General features: G+C 40.1%; 1 pseudogene; it reads left to right on the top strand.

Annotated features, from left to right (window-relative positions):
• Positions 1-10,476: 10,476 nt before the first annotated feature.
• The window catches only part of LOC111160995, a 36,085-nt pseudogene continuing 27,842 nt past the window's right edge, over positions 10,477-18,719 (top strand).

Here is an 18,719-nt window from a genome sequence, read left to right as displayed (position 1 = left end):
ACCCAAAAGACTCCACCAAAAAGCTTCTAAGCCAATACATGAATTCAGCAAATTCTCAGGATACAAAATCAATGTATAGAAATCTGTTGCATTTTATACACCAATAATGAAGCATCAACAGGAGAAATTAAGGAAACATCCCATTTATATTTACAACCAAAATAATAACTTACCTAGAAATAAACCTAACCAAAGAGGTGAAGAACCTGTACTCTGAAAACTATAAAACACTGATGAAAGAAATTGAAACCAACAGAAGAAAACAGAAAGACATTCCATTCTCATGGATTGGAAGAAAAAATACTGTTAAAATGTCTATACTGCACAAAGCAATCTACACACTCAATGCAATCCCTATCAAAATACCAATAGCACTTCTCACAGAACTAAAACAATCCTAAAATTTGTATGGAACCACAAAAGACTCCAAATTCCCAAAGAAATCCTGAGTAAAAAAAGCAAAGCTGGAGGCATCATGGTTCTGGACCCCAAGATACATTACAAAGCTGTAGTCATCAAACAGTATGGCACTGGCACAAAAACAGACACCTAAATCAATGGAACAGAATAGAAAACCCAGAAATGGACCCACAAATATATGGTCAACCAATCTTCAACAAAGCAGGAAAGAATATCCAATGGAAAAAGAGACAATCTCTCCAATAAATGGTGTTGGGAAAACCGGACAGCGACATGCAGAGGAATGAAACTGGATGACTTTCTTACAGCATACACAAAAATAAACGCAAAATGGATGAAAGACCTAAATGTGAGACAGGAAATTATCAAAATCCTAGAGGAGAAAATAGGCAACAATTTCTTTGACCCCAGCCATAGCAACTTCTTCTTTTTTTTTTTTAAATAACATATAATGTATTATTTGCCCCAGGGGCACAGCAACTTCTTACTAGATGTGTCTTTGGAGGCAAAGGAAACAAAAGCAAAAATGAAATATTGGACTTTGTTAAGATAAAAATCTTCTGTACAGTGAACCCCCCCCCCAAAAAAAAATCTTCTACACAGCACAGGAAGCAACAACGAAACTAAAAGGCAACATATGGAATGGGAGAAGACACTTGCAAAAGACATATTCGCTAAAGGGTTAGCATCCAAAATATATAAAGAACTTATCGAAGTCAACACCCAAAAAACAAATAATCCAGCTAAGAAATGGGCAGAAGACATGAATAGATATTTTCCAAAGAAGACATCCAGATGGCCAACAGACACATGAAAAGATGCTCAACATCACTCATCATCAGGGAAATAGAAATCAAAACCATGATGAGAGAGTACCTCACACCTGTAAAGAATGGCTAAAATTAACAACACAGGAAACAACAGATGCTGGCGAGGATGTGGAGAAAGGGGAACCTCTTACTCTGTTTGTGAGAATGCAAACTGCTGCAGCCACTCTAGAAAACAGTATGGAGGTTCCTCAAAAAGTTGAAAATAGAGCTACCCTATGACCCAGCAATTGCACTACTAGGTATTTACTCAAAGGGTACAAAAATACAGATTTGGAGGGGTACATGGACCCCAGTGTTTATAGCAGCATTATCAACAATAACCAAACCATGGAAAGATCCCAAGTGTCCATTGATTGATGAATGGATAAAGAAGCAATATTGGAATATTACTGGAATATTACAATGGAATATCACTCAGCCAACAGAAAAGAATGAAATCTTGCCATTTGCAATGATGTGACTGGAGCTAGAGTGTATGATGTTAAGTGAAATAAGTCAGTCAGAGGAAGACAAATACCATATGATTTCACTCCTTTGGAATTTAGGAAACAGAACAGATGAGCATATGGGAATGGGGGGAAAAAAGAGAGGGAGGCAAACCATAATAAAGACTCTTAAGGGTAGAGAACAAACTGAGGGTTGATGGAGGGAGGTGGGTAGGGGATGGTCTAGATGGGTGATGGAGATTAAAGAGGACACTTGCGATGAGTACTGGGTGTTATATGTGATGAGTCACTAAATTCTAATTATAAATCCAACATAACACTGCATGTTAACTAACCAGAATTTAGATAAAAATTTGGAAGAAAAAAACTTTTTATATACATATATATAATTTTTCCCTTTCTTTCCCCCTTATCATATAACATAAGCTATATTGACTTTGCAACACAGTATTTAAGTATTGTTAACTTGATTATTTTTTCCAGTTCTATTAAGATATAACTGACATATAACGTTGTATAAGTTTCAGGCATACAACATAATGATTCGATATATGTATATATTGTGAACTGATTACCAGAATAAGTTTAGTTAACATCCATCACCCCACATAGTTGCACGTTTCTTTCCTGTGATGAGAAACTTTAAGATCTACTCTCTTAGCAACTTTCAAATACACAACACAACACATGGTTGTATTGTTAACTACAGCCACCATGCTGTACATTACATCCTCGGAACTTATTTCTCTTAGAACTGGAAGTTTGTACCTTTTGACCGCCTTCACCCAATTCCCCCACCTCCACCCTAAGTATTGTTAATTTTATATCATAGTATTTAAGTTATAGTATATCAAGCAGAAGAGTGACCATCATTCAAGAACGATGCTTCCTCTTCTGGGCAAAGGGTTAGTGTGTTTTGATTGTACACAGGACAGTTGTATCCTGTTAGGCAGAAGTATGACCTTGCTATTGTCTTTATTTGGAGATTAAATATGGTTTAAGGAGATCTGTATTGGTGTCAAATCGACAAGGGCTGGATATATGATGGTTAATTTTATGTGTCAACTTGACTAGGCTGCAGTGCCCACATATTTGGTCAAACACAAGTCTAGGTGTATTGTAAAGGTATCTTATTTATTTTATTTTTAAGATTTTATTCCTTCATTTGACAGACAGAGATCACAAGTAGGCAGGCAGAAAGAGAGAGAGGGGGAAGCAGGCTCCCCGCTGAGCTGAGAGCCGGACTTGGGGCTCGATCCCAAAACCCTGGGATCACGACTAGAGCTGAAGGCAGAGGCCTAACCCACTGAACCACCCAGGCGCCCCTGTAAAGGTATTTTAGATGAGATGAACATTTAAATCAGTAGACTTTGAGTAAAGCAGGTAATCCTTTATAAAGTGTATGGTTCTCATCCAGCCAGCTGACGACCTTAAGAGAAAAAGACTTAAGAGAAAAGAGGGAATTCTGCCTCCAGAATGCTTTCAGATTTAAGCTGCTGCAATGTCAACTTTTCCCTTGGTCTTCAGTCTTCCAGCCTGCAATCACATAGGCCAATTCCTTAAAAATTTCTTTCTCTCTCTCTCTCTCTCTCTCACTCACACACACACACACACACACACACACCCTCTGTCCCTATCTTCTCTCTTCCTCTCCATATACATACATCTTATTTTTTCCATTTCTTCGGAGAGCTCTGATTAATATGCTGTAAGGGGACTATTCAGTGGATGAACATCCTAACCATCATAAAGCCATTCAGCATGGCTTACATATGAAGTACACTAGCCACCATAATTGGGATGTTCCACTTGACACTTAAAGGAAGAGAAGATAAATCATTCCCCACCCCCCACCAAGGTAAATAAACCTTATAGCAGCTTTTATCCAGTCTATTAGGCTGTTTTCCTTGGAAATAATCTGCTATGTCTAGATCACTTATAACTAACTGTGTGTGATTGTTTAGTATGACCTGTGAGTCCTATATCAACTAAAGCATGCGTTTTTGCTCTGCAGCTTAAAAACCAAAGATACTGCCCCTAAATTAGTCATAGTACACCTTCTGTTTTAGTAAATGTTCTCCACGAAGCTGATAATACTGATCCACAAAATTAGACACCTCCTTGACACTATATCCTCTGTTTTCGGTAGTTTCTTGGTTTTGCTTTCCCTCCCTGGATTACCTTATTGGTGAACAGAGGTCATAGATGAACTGTCTGTTGTCTCAATATGATTTTTCCTTTTAGGGGTAGATCTCAATCTAGTATCATAGCTCAACCTGACCAAAATCAGAGCTTGGCCCAGTGTTAGGATCTACCTTAGGACTCTTTTTTACTTTCATTTTATTACAGAAAACAATAACCAATCATATACTTGGTGTGTTTCTTATTATTCTTCATTTCTTTTTTTTAAATTATGTTCAGTTAGCCAACATACAGTACATCATGAGTTTTTGATGTAGTGTTCAACGATTCATTAGTTGTGTATAACACCCAGTGCTCATTGCCACATGTGCCCTTGTTAATATCCATCACTCGGTTATTCCATCTCCGCTTCCTTCTGTAACCCTCAGTTTAGTTCCTGGAGTCCAGAGATTCTCATGGTTTGTCTCCCTCTCTGAATTCCTCCAATTCATTTTTCCCTTCCATCTCCTATGATCCTCTGTGCTATTTCTTACATTCCACTTAAGAATAAAACCATAAGGGTGCCTGGATGGCTCAGTGGGTTAAAGCCTCTGCCTTCAGCTCAGGTCATGATCCCAGGGTCCTGGGATCGAGGCCTGCATCGGGCTCTCTGCTCAGCAGAGAGCCTGCTTCCCCCTCTCTCTCTGCCTGCCTCTCTGCCTACTTGTGTTCTCTGTCTCTCAAATAAATAAATAAAATCTTAAAAAAAAGAATAAAACCATATAATTGTCTTTCTCTGCTTGACTTATTTCACTTAGCATAATCCCCTCCAGTTCCAACCATGTCGATGCAAATGGTGGGTATTCATCCTTTCTGATGGCTGGACAATATTCCATTGTACATATGGACCACATCTTTATCCCTCCATCCACTGAAGGGCATCTGGGCTCCTTCCATAGTGCATTTCTTTATGTATCTAGTCTGCCAACACCTTGAGAGTTGGGTCTATAATATCTAGATTTCACCGGCAGTTTTTACCTTTAGTAACCAGTAATAGTGCAGCTACAGTTGCCTACTATGGGTGAATAGAAAGCCATTCAGGTTTTTGTGTTTTTTTTAATGTTCAGTTAGCCAGCATATAGTACATCATTAGTTTTTGATGTGGTGTTCAATGATTCATTAGTTGCCTATAACACCCAATGTTCATCACAACACATGCCCTCCTTAAAAGCCATCCAGGAATGGGGCACCTGGGTGGCTCAGTGGTTAAGCATCTGCCTTTGGCTCAGATCATGATCCCGGGCTCCTGGGACTGAGCCCCACATCGAGCCCCTCACTGGGGTCCCTGTTCAGTAGGAAGTCCACTTTTCCCTCTCTCACTCCCCCTGCCTGTGTTCCCTCTCTCACTGTGTCTCTCTTTGTCAAATAAATAAATAAAATATTTTTTTAAAAGATTTTATTTATTTATTTGACAGAGGTCACAAGTAGGCAGAGAGGCAGGCAGAGAGAGAGAAGGAAGAAGGCTCCCTGCTGAGCAGAGAGCCCAATGCGGGGCTAGATCCCAGGATCCTGGGATCATGACCTGAGCCTAAGGCAGAGGCCTTAACCCACTGAGCCACCCAGGCGCCCCATAAATAAATAAAATCTTAAAAAAAAAAAGCCATCCAGGTTAAAAAAAAAAGAAGAAGAAAAAAGAAAGCCATCCAGGAATCAAAGGCTCCTCATTCTCCCACCCTTTCATCTTTTTTCTTCCCAAACCACAAGTTTTAGTGATTCAGAATTGTTTCAAGAAGTCTTATCTTTTTTCAGACACCAGATACCTGGAGCAAGGCCAAACTTCACAGGTGAAGTGGGCAGTCCTCCATAAAACTGCTCTCACTTCAGACACCAGCTACAGGTTTGGGGGTTCTCAGGTCGCCCTCACTTCTGACCACCTGGCTACAAATTGAGGGGTCCCCACTATCCCTTTAGGTTCAGTAATGTGCTAGAATAACTAACACAATGCAGGAAAACACTGTATTTATGACTTCAGCTTTATTACAACAAGAGGATAAAAATCAGAACCAGCCAAAGGGAGAGATGCATAGGGTGAGCTATGGGAAGGTCCTAATCACAGTGATGTTTTACCCTCCTGGCACATCAATGTGTGACAATACACAGAACGTTGTCAGTCAGGGAATCTCACCTGAGTTTTGGTGTCCTAAGTTTTTATTGGTGTTTAATTATGTAGGCATGATAGATTAAATCATTGGTCATGTGGTTGAGCTCAGTCTCCAGCCCCTTCTTTCTCTGGTGACTGGGTTGATATCACAAGGCTCAAAGCCCCAACCCTCTAGTCAGTGGTTGTTTTACTGGCATGGCAAGCCCCCATTCTGAGCCATCTTATTAGCACAAACAATCTAGGGCCCAACAGGAATCACCTTGTTAGCATAAATTATGAGATGTGCTCTGTGGGGTCCACCATAAATAATGATGACACTCCTATCACCTTGAAAATCACAAGGTTTTACAAGTTATCTCCTAAGAGCTGGGGACAAAGTCAGTCAAATTCTTTATTATATGCTAAATAACAGAAAATGCACATCATAAAAAAATTCACCTTACTGGAATATTTCTAAATTTCTGCAATATAGAAAATGTACAGACAAATAGGGGAAAAGATGGTATAACAAACAATTCAATGTAAATTTAACAACTTAGACAAAATGAACCAATTCTTTTAAAGCCACAAATTAACAAAACTCAACCAATATGCAATAGATGACTTAAATAGTTCTTGAAAGAAATTGAACCTATCATTAATTACCTTCTAAAAAAAGATATCTCCAGGCCCAGGTGGTTTCACTGACAAATTCCACTATGTGCTTCAAGGACAATTAACACCAATTCTATAATATCTCTTCCCAAAAATGGAGTAGGAAGGAACACTTCTCAACTGATTTTATGAGCCCACCATTACCTTGATAACAAAACCAAAGATACTGTTTTTTTTAACAGTACAAAAAGAATCAAGTAAGAAAGAGAATACAGACTGATAAACTCCATGAACAAAAATGCAAAAACCATTTAAAAATTAGCAAATTGAATCTAGCAATGTCCAAGAAGAAAAAAAAATATAGTTCATGTGAGGTTTATTCCAGAAATGCAGTTAAAATTAATTTAATCCATTATATTGTCTATAAAAGAAAAAACATAATGACACCAATTGATGTGGAAAAAGTTTTTGACAAAATTTAACATGAACTCAAGATAAAAAAAAAATCTCAGCAAACTAAGATTAGAACATAACTTCCTCAAGCTGATAAAAGACATCCACACACACACAAAATCCTATGGTTCACAACATACTTAATGGTAAACAATAAAATGCTTTCCCCCTGAAGTTTAGGAACAAGAAGAGGATGTTTACTCTTGCCACTTCTATTTGAAATTATAATAGAAGCCCTACCTAGTGTAATAACTCAAGAAAAAGAAACAAAGTTATCCAGATAGGAAAAGAGGAAATACAACTGCTTATGTTTACAGATGACATGATATCTATTTAGGAAATCCCAGGGGATCTACAAAAAAATTCCTAGAACTAATAAATGAATCTAGGAAGGTCAAAATAATTGTATTTATATACACAATAAATATATAAATGAAAACCAAGAATTTTAAAACTAATGTAACTTATAATAGCTCCCCAAAATGAAATACTTATGCATGAATATAACAAAATATGTACTGGATCTATATTCTGGAAACTACAAAACAGTGATTAAAGAAATCCAAGAACACCTTGTTAAATGGAATAAACACAAATATACCATGTTCATGGATTTGGACACTCAATAAATACAGTAATTCTTCCTGATTTTTTTTTTTTTTTTTTTTTTTTTAGTGAGAGAGAGAGAGAGAGAGAGTGCATGTGTGTGGAGGTGCAGAAGGAGAGGGAGATAATCTTTAAGCATGTTCCAGGACATGGGGCCTTATCTCACGACCCTGAGATCATGACCTGAGCTGAAATCAAGAGTCAGACCCCTAGCTGACTGAGCCACCCAAGCAAACTTCTTCCTGAAGTCTATAGATTTAACACAATAAAATTGAAGAGGCAGCAGGATTTTTTGTGGGTAAAGACAACATGATTCTAAAATTTATACCAAAAGTTGAAGGAACTAAAGTCATTAAAACAGTTTTAAAAAGAATAAAGTTGGAGACTTACTATAACACTACAGTAATTAAGGCAGTGTCATTAGTGAAGGGGTAAATCTAAAACAGTGGAACAGATAAGAGACTCCAGAAATAGACCCACAGAAGTATTGCCAATTTTTTAAACTTACTTTTTAGATGAAATTTAACATAATATTAACCACTTAAAAGTGAACAATTTAGTCACAGCACTGTCACAATATCATGTTAAGTATCACTTCTATCTAGTTTGAAAACATTTTCTTCACCCCCCCAAAACCTATCTGTACCCCTTAGAAAATTACTTCCCATCCGCCTCCCTGCAGGTCCTGGGGCCCACTCATTTACTTTCTATCTCTATGGATTTATCTGGTCTGGAAATTCCATAAAAATCAGATCACACATTATGTGACCTTTGTGTCTGGCTTCTTTCACTTAGCATAATGTTTTTGAGATCCATTGATGTTTTAGCATGTGTCAATACTTCATACATTTTTAATACATATTTAATTTATTTATTACAGAGAGAGAAAGAGACCATGAGAGGGGGGAGAGTCAGAAGAAGAAACTGCTGAACAGGGAGCCTGATGTGGGACTTCGATCCCAGGACCCTGGGATCATGACCTGAGCGGAAGACAGATGCTTAATAGACTGAGGCACCCAGGTGCCCCTACTTCATACATTTTTAAGGCTGAATAATATTTCATCAGATTTATGTGCCACAATTTGTTTATCCATTCAAGCGTTGATGGACATTTGAGTTGTTTCCACCTTTTGGCTATCGAAATTGTGTTGACCTGTGGTATTTCTTTGAATACCTGGTTTCATTTCCTTTCAGTATATAACTTGGAGTGGAATTCCTGGGTCACATGGGAACTCCATACGTTTAATTTTTTGAGGAACGGCCAAAATATTTTCCACAGTGGCTGAATCTTACATTCCCACCAGCCATAGCTATCCTGGTGGGCGTAAAGTAGTATCTCATTGTTTTGTGTTTTCCTAATGACTAAGAGTGTTGTCTACCTTTTCATGAGCTCTACTAGTTGTGAATCTTTTTTGGAGAAATGACTATTAAAATCCTTTGTGTATTTTAAAAAGTAGATTGTTTGTTGTTGAGTTGTGAGAGTTGTTTGTGTATTTTGGATATTAGACCTTTATCAAATATATGATTTGCAAATGTTTTCCCCATTCTCTGGGTTATCTTTTCATTTTCTTGATATCTTTGATGCACTAATGTTTTTACTTTTGATGAAGTTCTATTTATCTATTTTTTTCTTTCTTTCTGGTACTTCTAGTGTCATAGTTGAAAATCCAATGCCAAATCCAAGATCATGAATATTTACCCCTACATTTTCTTCTAAGACTTTTATAGTTTTAGCTCTTACATTTAAATTGTTGATTTATTTTGAGTTAATTTATCTGTATGATATTAGGTAGAGGTCCAACTTCATTCTTTTGCATGTGGATATCTAGTTGTTCCAGCTCCTTTTGTTTTCAGCTTTATTGAGGTATAATTGATAAATAAAAATTGTATATATTTAAGATGTACAATGTGATGTTTTGATATATGTGTATATTGTGAAATGATTACCACAATCATGTAATTTAACATCTCCATCACCTCACATAGTTAGGTACTTTTTATGGCGAAAACACTTAAGACAAAATCTTTTAGCAAATTTCAAGTATATAATGTGGTATTATTATTTTTAAAATTGAAGTATAGTTGTCATACAACTGTTTGTTGCAACATACCAAAATTAATTTCAGTTACACAATATACATTTCATAATATACATTGTGAAATGCTTGCTACAATGTGTAGTTATTATCTGTAATCATACAAAGTTATTACATTACTATTGACTATATTTCCTATGCTGTACTTTTCATCCCTGTGACTTACTTATTTTTTAAAAGATTTTATTTATTTATTTGACAGAGACACAATGAGAGAGGGAACACAGGCATGGGGAGTGGGAGAGGAAGAAGCAGGTTTCCTGCTGTGCAGGGAACCTGATGCAGGGCTTGATCCCAGGACTCTGGGATCATTATCTAAGCCGAAGGCAGACGCTTAGCAACTGAGCCACCCAGGTGCCCCAGGACTTACTTATTTTATAGAAAGTTTGTACCTCCTAATCTCCTTCACCAATTTCACTTATCTCCTTCCCCCACCCTTCCATCTGGCAACCACCAGTTCTCTGTATTTATGAGTTTGTTTCTGGTTTTTTTTGTTGTTGTTGTTCATTTGTTTTATTTTTTAGATTCCACATAAGTAAGATCATATGGTATATATCTTTCTCTGTCTGACTTATTTCACTTAGCCTAATACCCTCTAGGTCCAATCTTCTTGTCTGCAATCCAGTATTATTAAGTATAGTTACTAGGCTGTACATTAGATTTCCAGAACTCATTCATCCTGCATAACTGAAACTTTATGCCCTTAACCCACATCTCCCATTTCCCCTGGCAATCAATAAGCCCCCTCCATGTGCCCTCCCACCCCTTTCCCCAGCCCCCTGGGCTGCAGTGGCTGCATAAATGACATCCTGGAGGAGGGCAATCCTGTAGTCATGTGTACTGAGTGCTGCCTTTGGGGGCTGCGCTTGCTTCCCTGGAAGGGCAGGGGAAGCCGCTGCATGCCCTGCTGCAAGGTCATGGGATTAGAAATTTGCTTCAATGAAAAGAGCCATAGAGAGCAAACCAAGACTGAGAGACGCCCATGAGCTTGAGCTACCAACCCCCTCTGAGACAGCAGCGGGAACCTACTCCCCCAAGATCTACTGGCCCAAACACACTTGCATCTCTGAGCTGAGGGCCTAGGTAGTGAAGAAAGACTGGCGGAAGAAGCTGATCCAGTTTAAGTTTGTGTGGGGAGCTCAGAACACTGCTCCCCTGCCCCCCCCACCCCTTGCACCTGAGATGAGACAGGAACCTGAACAGGGCCCCTGCTGTGGACATACAGATGTCCTCTTGCAGATGGTGCCCTGTGCTGTGTACCTACCCAGCGGTGACCACAAAGGATTCTATAAAAGAAAGCAGTACAAGCCTTCCCTTGGCCACACATGTGGCATCTGCCTGTGTGTGGACGAGAACAGGGTGAAGCTGCCAGGCATGGAATTTGTTGAGGGGACTTGCCTCGTCACATCTTTTATTTACTTATTTTTTGACTCATTTATTTATTTATTTGAAAGAGAGAGAGAGTGCACACACGAGTGGGGTGGGGGCAGGGAGAGAGAGAGAAAGAGAATCCACAAGCAGTCTCCCAGCTGAGCACAGAGCCTGACATGGGGCTCGATCCCTGGACCCTGAGATCATGACCTGAGCTGAAACCAAGAGTCGGATTCTTAACCGACTGAGCCACCTAGGCACCACTCAGTGTCACATCTTTGATAGCAGCAACTTTGAGTGATGAATCACTCACCCTTCCCTTGTCCCATCCCACCCCCAGTCTTAACTCCAGCAAGTCTCCCTCTACCTGGGGAAGCTAGTTGTTTAATCTTACTTAAGAGTAAATATATATATTTGAGGAAACTGAGGACCTTGGAATCTCTGGCATGGTCTTCACTTTGAAAAATGGCAACAATGGTGATGCAAAGAGCTAAGGAAAACCCCCTGCCCCCTTTCAAATGGTTTTCTTTTTAAGGCAAGTGAACAAATGGGGGAAGGGAAGAGAGGAGGAACAAGAGAAAGAGAAGGGAGGAAACCACACGTGTAGGAGAGAGGAAAAGATTGTTAGAAAAAGGAAAAGAAGAATTATGGGTGGGAAGGAAAGACCACCTGGAACATGGTTGGATTCACCTTTCTGTCCAGCCCTGGCTGGAGCTGGGGAGACGTTTGGGCACTAGAAGGTGTGGCCCAAGATGTGGCATTCAGTGACACATCTGGAATTTTCCCAGTTTGGATTGGTCAGGAGGGGGAGAAAGGAAAAGACAAAAGGTATCAGTGTGTCTCCTGGATCTGTCTCCTCCTCTTGTTAGCAATTTGGATGGCTTGAATCCTGTCCTTCCTTTTCTCTCACCCTGCAGAGTCTCTCTCCCTGCAAATTTATAAAAACTAACGTGTATTTCCATTCTTCTCAAAACAAGGCAAATGAATAACCTAGTGATATTAGATAGGTTTTCCTGAGCAGCTACATAAATATTAAATATGTATATATTTCACTCCCTGTACAGACTTCTAGAGATCAATACATACTCCAATAGTGGGGAGACTTGTTTTTCCATGGTAACTAAAAATACCTGCTGAAACATGTGGCTTCAGCCCCTCACTGCATTCAGTTCACAGCTAGTGCAGCCTCTGTCAAGGAAGAGAGATTGAAAAAAATTGTACTCATCTACAAGATTCCAGTAGTCATATATGGGCATATAAATCTACTTTCCTTATTCCTTTCTCTTTCAAAGGTTTGTATTAACTTTTCAAAGTAGTTCTCATTCACTCTCTCTCTCTCTCTCTGTCTGTTAAATAAATAAAATCTTTTTTTAAAAAAGGAGGGGGCGCACCTGGGTGGTTCAGTTTGTTAAACATCTGCCTTCAGCTCAGGTCATGATCTCAGGGTCCTGAGATCGAGCCCCTGTATCAGGCTTCTTGCTCAGCAGGAAGCCTGCTTCTCCCTCTTCCTCTGTTCCCTCCCCTGTTTGTGCTCTCTCTCACTCTCTTTGTTAAATAAATAAATAAATAAAATCTTTTTTAAAAAGTAGTTCCTGGGGAGCATGGGTGGCTCAGTCATTAAGTGGCTGCCTTTGGTTCAGGTCATGATCCCAGAGTCCTGGGATCGAGCCCCGCATCAGGCTCTCTGCTCAGCAGGAAGCCTGCTTCTTCCTCTCCCACTGCCCCTGCTTGTGTTCTCTCTCTTGCTGCCTCTCTCTCTCTCTCTCTGTGTCAAATAAATTTTAAAAAAATCTTAAAAAAATAGTTCCTATGGAGGAATTAAGGAGCTTCCTCATTTTGGGGAAGGAAAACTCATATTCTTCTAATATAACACATAATAGTAGTTTTGCCTGCCTCCCATGAGCAACAAGCTCAATTCTTTGTGGACCAGTGTTGGATTTTTAAATGATTTCCCATGTGCACGTGTGTTCATATGTACCACCAAGACAGGTAGATAGGAGCACTCAGTGGTACACTCACCGTGCTTCCCAATACAACCCATTGTACCCTTCCAAACTTCTGGAAGTAACTATTTCTGGGCACCACACCAAAGGAGCCAAACAGGTCTGAGTTTGACCCACTGGTCCTGCCTTTCCATTTCATCTGAACAGAACTTGCATTCTGAAAGCCTCTCTCAGTCTTCACGCTGGCAGAGCAGGAGAGAGATGAAAAAGAGAGATGGCAAAGAGATAGATGGAGGTTAAAAGGTTTAAATACAGGGAAGCAGTAAAATTGTTCAGGTCAGAGTAAATGGAGTGAAGGGATGGAGGGCTGGAAGAAAAGAGGGTCGACTGCCCCATTCTAGCTTTGGAGCAAAGCAATAGAAAGGGGGACAAAGTCAAGAGAAAGTTCCTTGGATTCCCACCCTATAAGCCTTATGGGATTCAAGAGGAAGGAGAGGGGAAAATGAAGGAACAGGATATAAGAGAGAAATTAGTTGAATCCAGGCCATAAAGCCAGGGAAGGTGAGTACCTTTGGGTGGGTTCTAGACTTTAGAAGCTGGATGGGAACAAGTATCAGCAGAGACTGCTTATGCTTTGGAAGGGACAGGACCACATACTTAGATAGCCACCTTCATCTTACAATGAGGAACTGAGGCCAAAGAGTCTTTCAAGCTCTTCATCCACTCTGGCCAGTCCATGTTTTCTCCCTGGGGGTGGAGGATGGAATAAAGGCCCAGGACAGCCAGGGAAGGGATATTTCAGAGATGCTGTCATTTGACAGCCAGATCCTGAACCAAGAAAATTCCCATTCTCCACTGACTCCCTCAATAAATTGGCAGCTTCTGGCTGTCCTCTGAGGCTGGAGATAGCCTGCCAGGAAAGGGGGTTTGGACACGGGCAAAGGAGACTTTTTCTCTCTGTGAACACAGCTCTATCCCTCTTTCCTGATGGCATGGCACCATGGAGACCACTTCTAGTGCCAAACTTGGGACAATGAAGAGAGACAACGAAGAAGCAATCATTTACTTCAGTAGTGAAAAACTTGCAGCTGTGGGACTTGGGGGATGTCTCCTACCCCTCCGGACAGGGCAGTTGGCTGGGATGGAAGTGGTGGCTCGTCATAGGACAAAGGGCCTGATGGGGGTGGCAGCCCTGAGGACCTGCTGTGTCACCATGCCTCATCTCTGCACCATTGTCCCCAGAACCTGAACTCACATTTCTATAGCTAAGCCAGTATTGTAAACTTTTCCCACTTTGCTCTTCTTTCTTTGGATCTTGAGCAGTCATCTAACGGGGATCTGCCAAGTGGATACTGGGGTACCATTTCCCCTAAGAAAAGACTCCACCAAGAATTATGTACTCTACTTCCACCAATGCCTGGATCTGGTTCATGAGAGGGGGCTCCCCCAACCCTCACTGTTTACTGGACTTTGAATGGGGCTCTGCCCCTTACATTGACTCTTTGCTGTCAGCCATAAGGTAGAGAACAATGGCCTGGTTTAACACCACCAGACTCTCCAAGTTTCCAAAGTTCATGCTGACTAACCGAAACCTGTGATTCTCCAGTGCTTGTGGTGAGTGATTCTGATCAGCTGACCACTCCCTAGAGGACACTGAACCTTTATGATGGATGTAACCAAACTTCCCAATGGTACGTCTGGCCTGACCCTAGAGTGGGGAGATCAGGGGGAGAGACTCACTGAGGAATATGGAGCCCCTCCCTTTGGCAGGGTGGAAGGAAAAGTGGGTGTGGCGTGCTGCCAGCCTGTGAAGTCCTGAGTAGGGAGGTATCTGTTCTATTTGCTCACCTAGAAGCCTTAAACTCCGGATTTTCTATGACCTCAATTCAAAATGTTGCCTCCCACCAAAACAGAAGGTCTCTTTCCATCCCCCTTGTGACTCATGCCTTATTCTGCAGGAGTGGAGAAGATACCTATTGTTCCCTCCTACCACCAGGTGGCTGAAGGAGGCTTCACCAGGGTTTTCCCCAGAAGTGCCCTACCCACCCAAGCAAATGGGGCATCTGGGAAAGAAGAGACTTAAAAGTTTCTTGGACAGGCAGACCTGGAGACACTCAACCCCTGCACAGGGGAAGAAGGGAGGCCCTGAGTGGTCACACCTCCTCTCCCCCCTTGCCCATTTTCTCATCACCACTGCTGTGGTCTCCATGGTAACTCTGCAAAATTAATCTCCTCTGGGGAAAAGTGGGCCTCAACCACCATTTTCTTACCACCTAGCTCATTAGCAGCGACAGCGGCAGCGATAGGTGCCACAGCACCTGCCAAAGTGGGACAGTATTCCCCCCTCCATCCACTTAGCTCCCTAGAGGTCTCCAGTTCGGAATGGGAACTTCAAAGAGGAGTGGACCAAGGAGAGGGAACTCCCTGGTCTTGGAGAGGAATTTTTGGGCTTCCAAGAGAAAGGAGGCTATGTTTGGGAGAAGTGGTGTGGGACAAAGGAAGACGTTTTCACCAGTCTGGGTGTTGTACTGTCTTTTATTTTTAAAAAACACTAAAGTACAAGCATTGTTTTGCACTTTTCTCCACTTATTTCTCTCTTAAGTTCTTATTTCTTTCTAGAAACCTACTTTCTTGGTTTTCTAATGGTGTATGTAGTTTGGAGATTTCCACAGACTCTGGCTTCCTCTCTTTAACTCTTCTTGGATAAGGAAAGAGAAGGTGGAGAGGGTCACATAAGAAGGGGTTCCCAGCACTGCTGCGCCCACTCATCCCACTTTTCTGGTCCCTGGTCACCAGCTTGAGTCCCATATCTTCCATAGTCACCACCACCCCACAGTAGCCCACATGGAAAACTGTTGTCAGACAAGATTCCTTTGGATTCTGTAAACAGATAATTTTACTTCTCTCTTTCCAGTTTGGATGCCTTTTGGTTCTTTTTCTTGCCTAGTTATTCTAGATAGATTTTTTTTTGCAAGTAAGAAAAAAACATAAAATTTGCCACGTTAACCATTTTTAGGTTTATGGGAGAGTAGTGTTCACTCTTTGCATCCCGTCGTATGACAGATCTCTAGAATTTTTTTCATCTTGCAAAACTGAAACTCTATATCCATCAAACAACTCCTTTCCTCTGCCTGGACCTTAGCAAACACCATTCAGTTTTCTATTTCTAAGAATTTGGCTACTTTAGATACCCGATGTAAGTGGAACTATGCGGTATTGATCTTTTTGAGACTGGTTTTATTTCATTTACTGTAACAACCTCAAAGTTTACCCATATTATAGCATGTGACAGGTTTTCCTTCTCTTTAAAGTGCTGATTAATATTCCATCGTACATGTAGACAACATTTTCTTTAACTATTCACCCATTGATGGACATTAGAGGTAGACATCCATCTTTCAATTATTATGAATAATTTCACAATGAGCATGAGTGTGCAAATATCTCTTCAAGATCCCATTTTCAATTATTTTGGATATATAACCCCAGAACTGGGGTTGCTGGATCATGTGATAATTGTGTTTTTAATATTTTGTGGATGCTCCCTACTGCCTTCCATAGCGCTGCACCATTTTGTATTCCTGCCACCAGTGCACAAATGTTCCTATTTCTCCATACCCTCGCCAACACTTGTTATTGTATGTTTTGTTTTTTGATAGTAGTCATTCTAGCAGGTGTGAGGTTTTGACTTGCATTTCCCTGATGATCAGTGACGTTGAGGATCTTTTTCATATTCTGGGCCATTTGTATATCTTCTTTGGAAAAATATCTATTCAAGTCCCTTTCCATTTAAAAAATAATAAATGATTTTTAGAGTGGTTTTAGGTTCATGTGCTAAAATCAAACATAGGGTTCCTGTATATCCCTTGTCCATAGGCATGCACAATGTCTCTCACTTTGGACATCCTTGCACCATGGTGGTTATTTGCTGAAACTGATGAAGCTACATTGGCACATGATTATCACCCAAAGTCCATAGTTTACTTCAGGATTCACTCTTGTTGTTGTACGTTCTACAGGTTCTGACATATGCGGAATAACATGTATCCACCATTATAGTATCATACATAAAATTTCATTGTCCTGAAAACTTCTCATGTTCTGTCTACTCATCCTTCCCTACTGTCTAATTCCTGGAAATCCATCTTTTTTTTTTTTTTTTTACTCTCTCCATAGTTTTACAGCAGAATCATACAGTATGTAGCTTTATCTGATTGGCTTCTTTCACTTAGTAATATGCATATTAGTTTCCTTTATGTCTTTTTCTTTTTTTTTTTTTACTTGACAGAGAGAGAGAGAAAGAGAGAAAGAGAGCACAAGCAGGGGCAAGCAGGAGATGGACATGCAGGCTCCCTGCTGAGCAGGGAGTCCAATGCGGGTCTTTATCCCAGGACCCTGGGATCATGACCTGAGCAGAAGGCAGAGGTTTAACCAACCAAGTCCCTCAGGCATCCCTGCTCCATGTCTTTTTATGACTGGATAGCTCGTTTCTTTCTAGTGTTGAAAATATTCCATTTTCAGGGTGTACCATGGTTATCCGTTCACCTACTAAAAAACCTCTTGATTGTTTGCAGGTTTGGGCATATATGAATAAAGTTGCTATAAATGGCTGTGTGTTGATTTTTGTGTGGACATAAGTTTTCAGTTCATTTGGATACATACCAAAGAGTATAATTGCTGGATCTTAAGGTAAGAGTATGTTTAGCTGGTCTCCCAGTTTGGCTGTACCATTTTGCCTTCCCCCCAGCAGTGAATGAGAGTTACCATTGCTCCACATTTTTGTCAGCATCTAGTGTTGTCAGTGTTTTGCCTTTTGGTGGTTCTGATAGGTGTGTTGGGATTTCTCATAGTTGTTTTAATTTGCAAATTCCCCGATGACGTATGCTGTTGAGCATGTTTTCATATGCTTACTGACCCTTTATATCTTTAGTAAGGTGCCTGCTCAGGTCTTTCATCCATTTTTAAATTAGGTTTTTTTTTATTGTTGAGTTTTTTCAGCTTTATTGAGGTATAATTAACAAAACTGTAAGATACTTAAAGTGTATATCTGTTGGTCAAGAGGTTAAAAACTTCCAATTATGAGAAGAATAAGTTCTGGGGATCTAATTTAAGCATGGTGATTATAGTTAATACTGTATTATGTAATTGAAACATGTTAAGAGAATAGATCTTAAGTATTCTTGCCACCCAAGAAAAGTAATTATGTGACATGATGGAGATGTTAGCTAATGTTATAGTGGTAAACACTTTGCAATAATAAAAGTGTATCAAATCAACACATTGTACACCTTAACCTCATTCAATATTATATGTCAATTTTTTCTCAATAAAACTGGAGGGCACGTAAAAGCCTAAAATTTGTGAGGCAAAATCTGATAGAACTGCAATGAGAAATAGATGAATCCACAATTATAGTTTAGACTTCAACGTCTCTCTACCAGAAATGGACAGATAGAGCAGGGAGAACATTAGTAAGGATATAGTTGAACTCAACAGCACCACCAATCAACTGGATATAATTGTCATCTACAGACTACTTCATCCAACAAGAGTAGATTACACATTCTTGTCAAACTCACAGGGAACATTTGCCAAGACAGATCATATTCTGGGCCCTAAAACACAATTTAGCACATTTAAAATAATAGAAATCATGTAATGTCTGCTCTCAGACCACA

The sequence above is a fragment of the Enhydra lutris genome, unplaced genomic scaffold (assembly GCF_002288905.1).
Source record: "Enhydra lutris kenyoni isolate GAN:26980312 unplaced genomic scaffold, ASM228890v2 scaffoldscaffold81, whole genome shotgun sequence".
NCBI lineage: Eukaryota > Metazoa > Chordata > Mammalia > Carnivora > Mustelidae > Enhydra > Enhydra lutris.
This window is presented reverse-complemented; position numbering and strand designations above follow the sequence as displayed.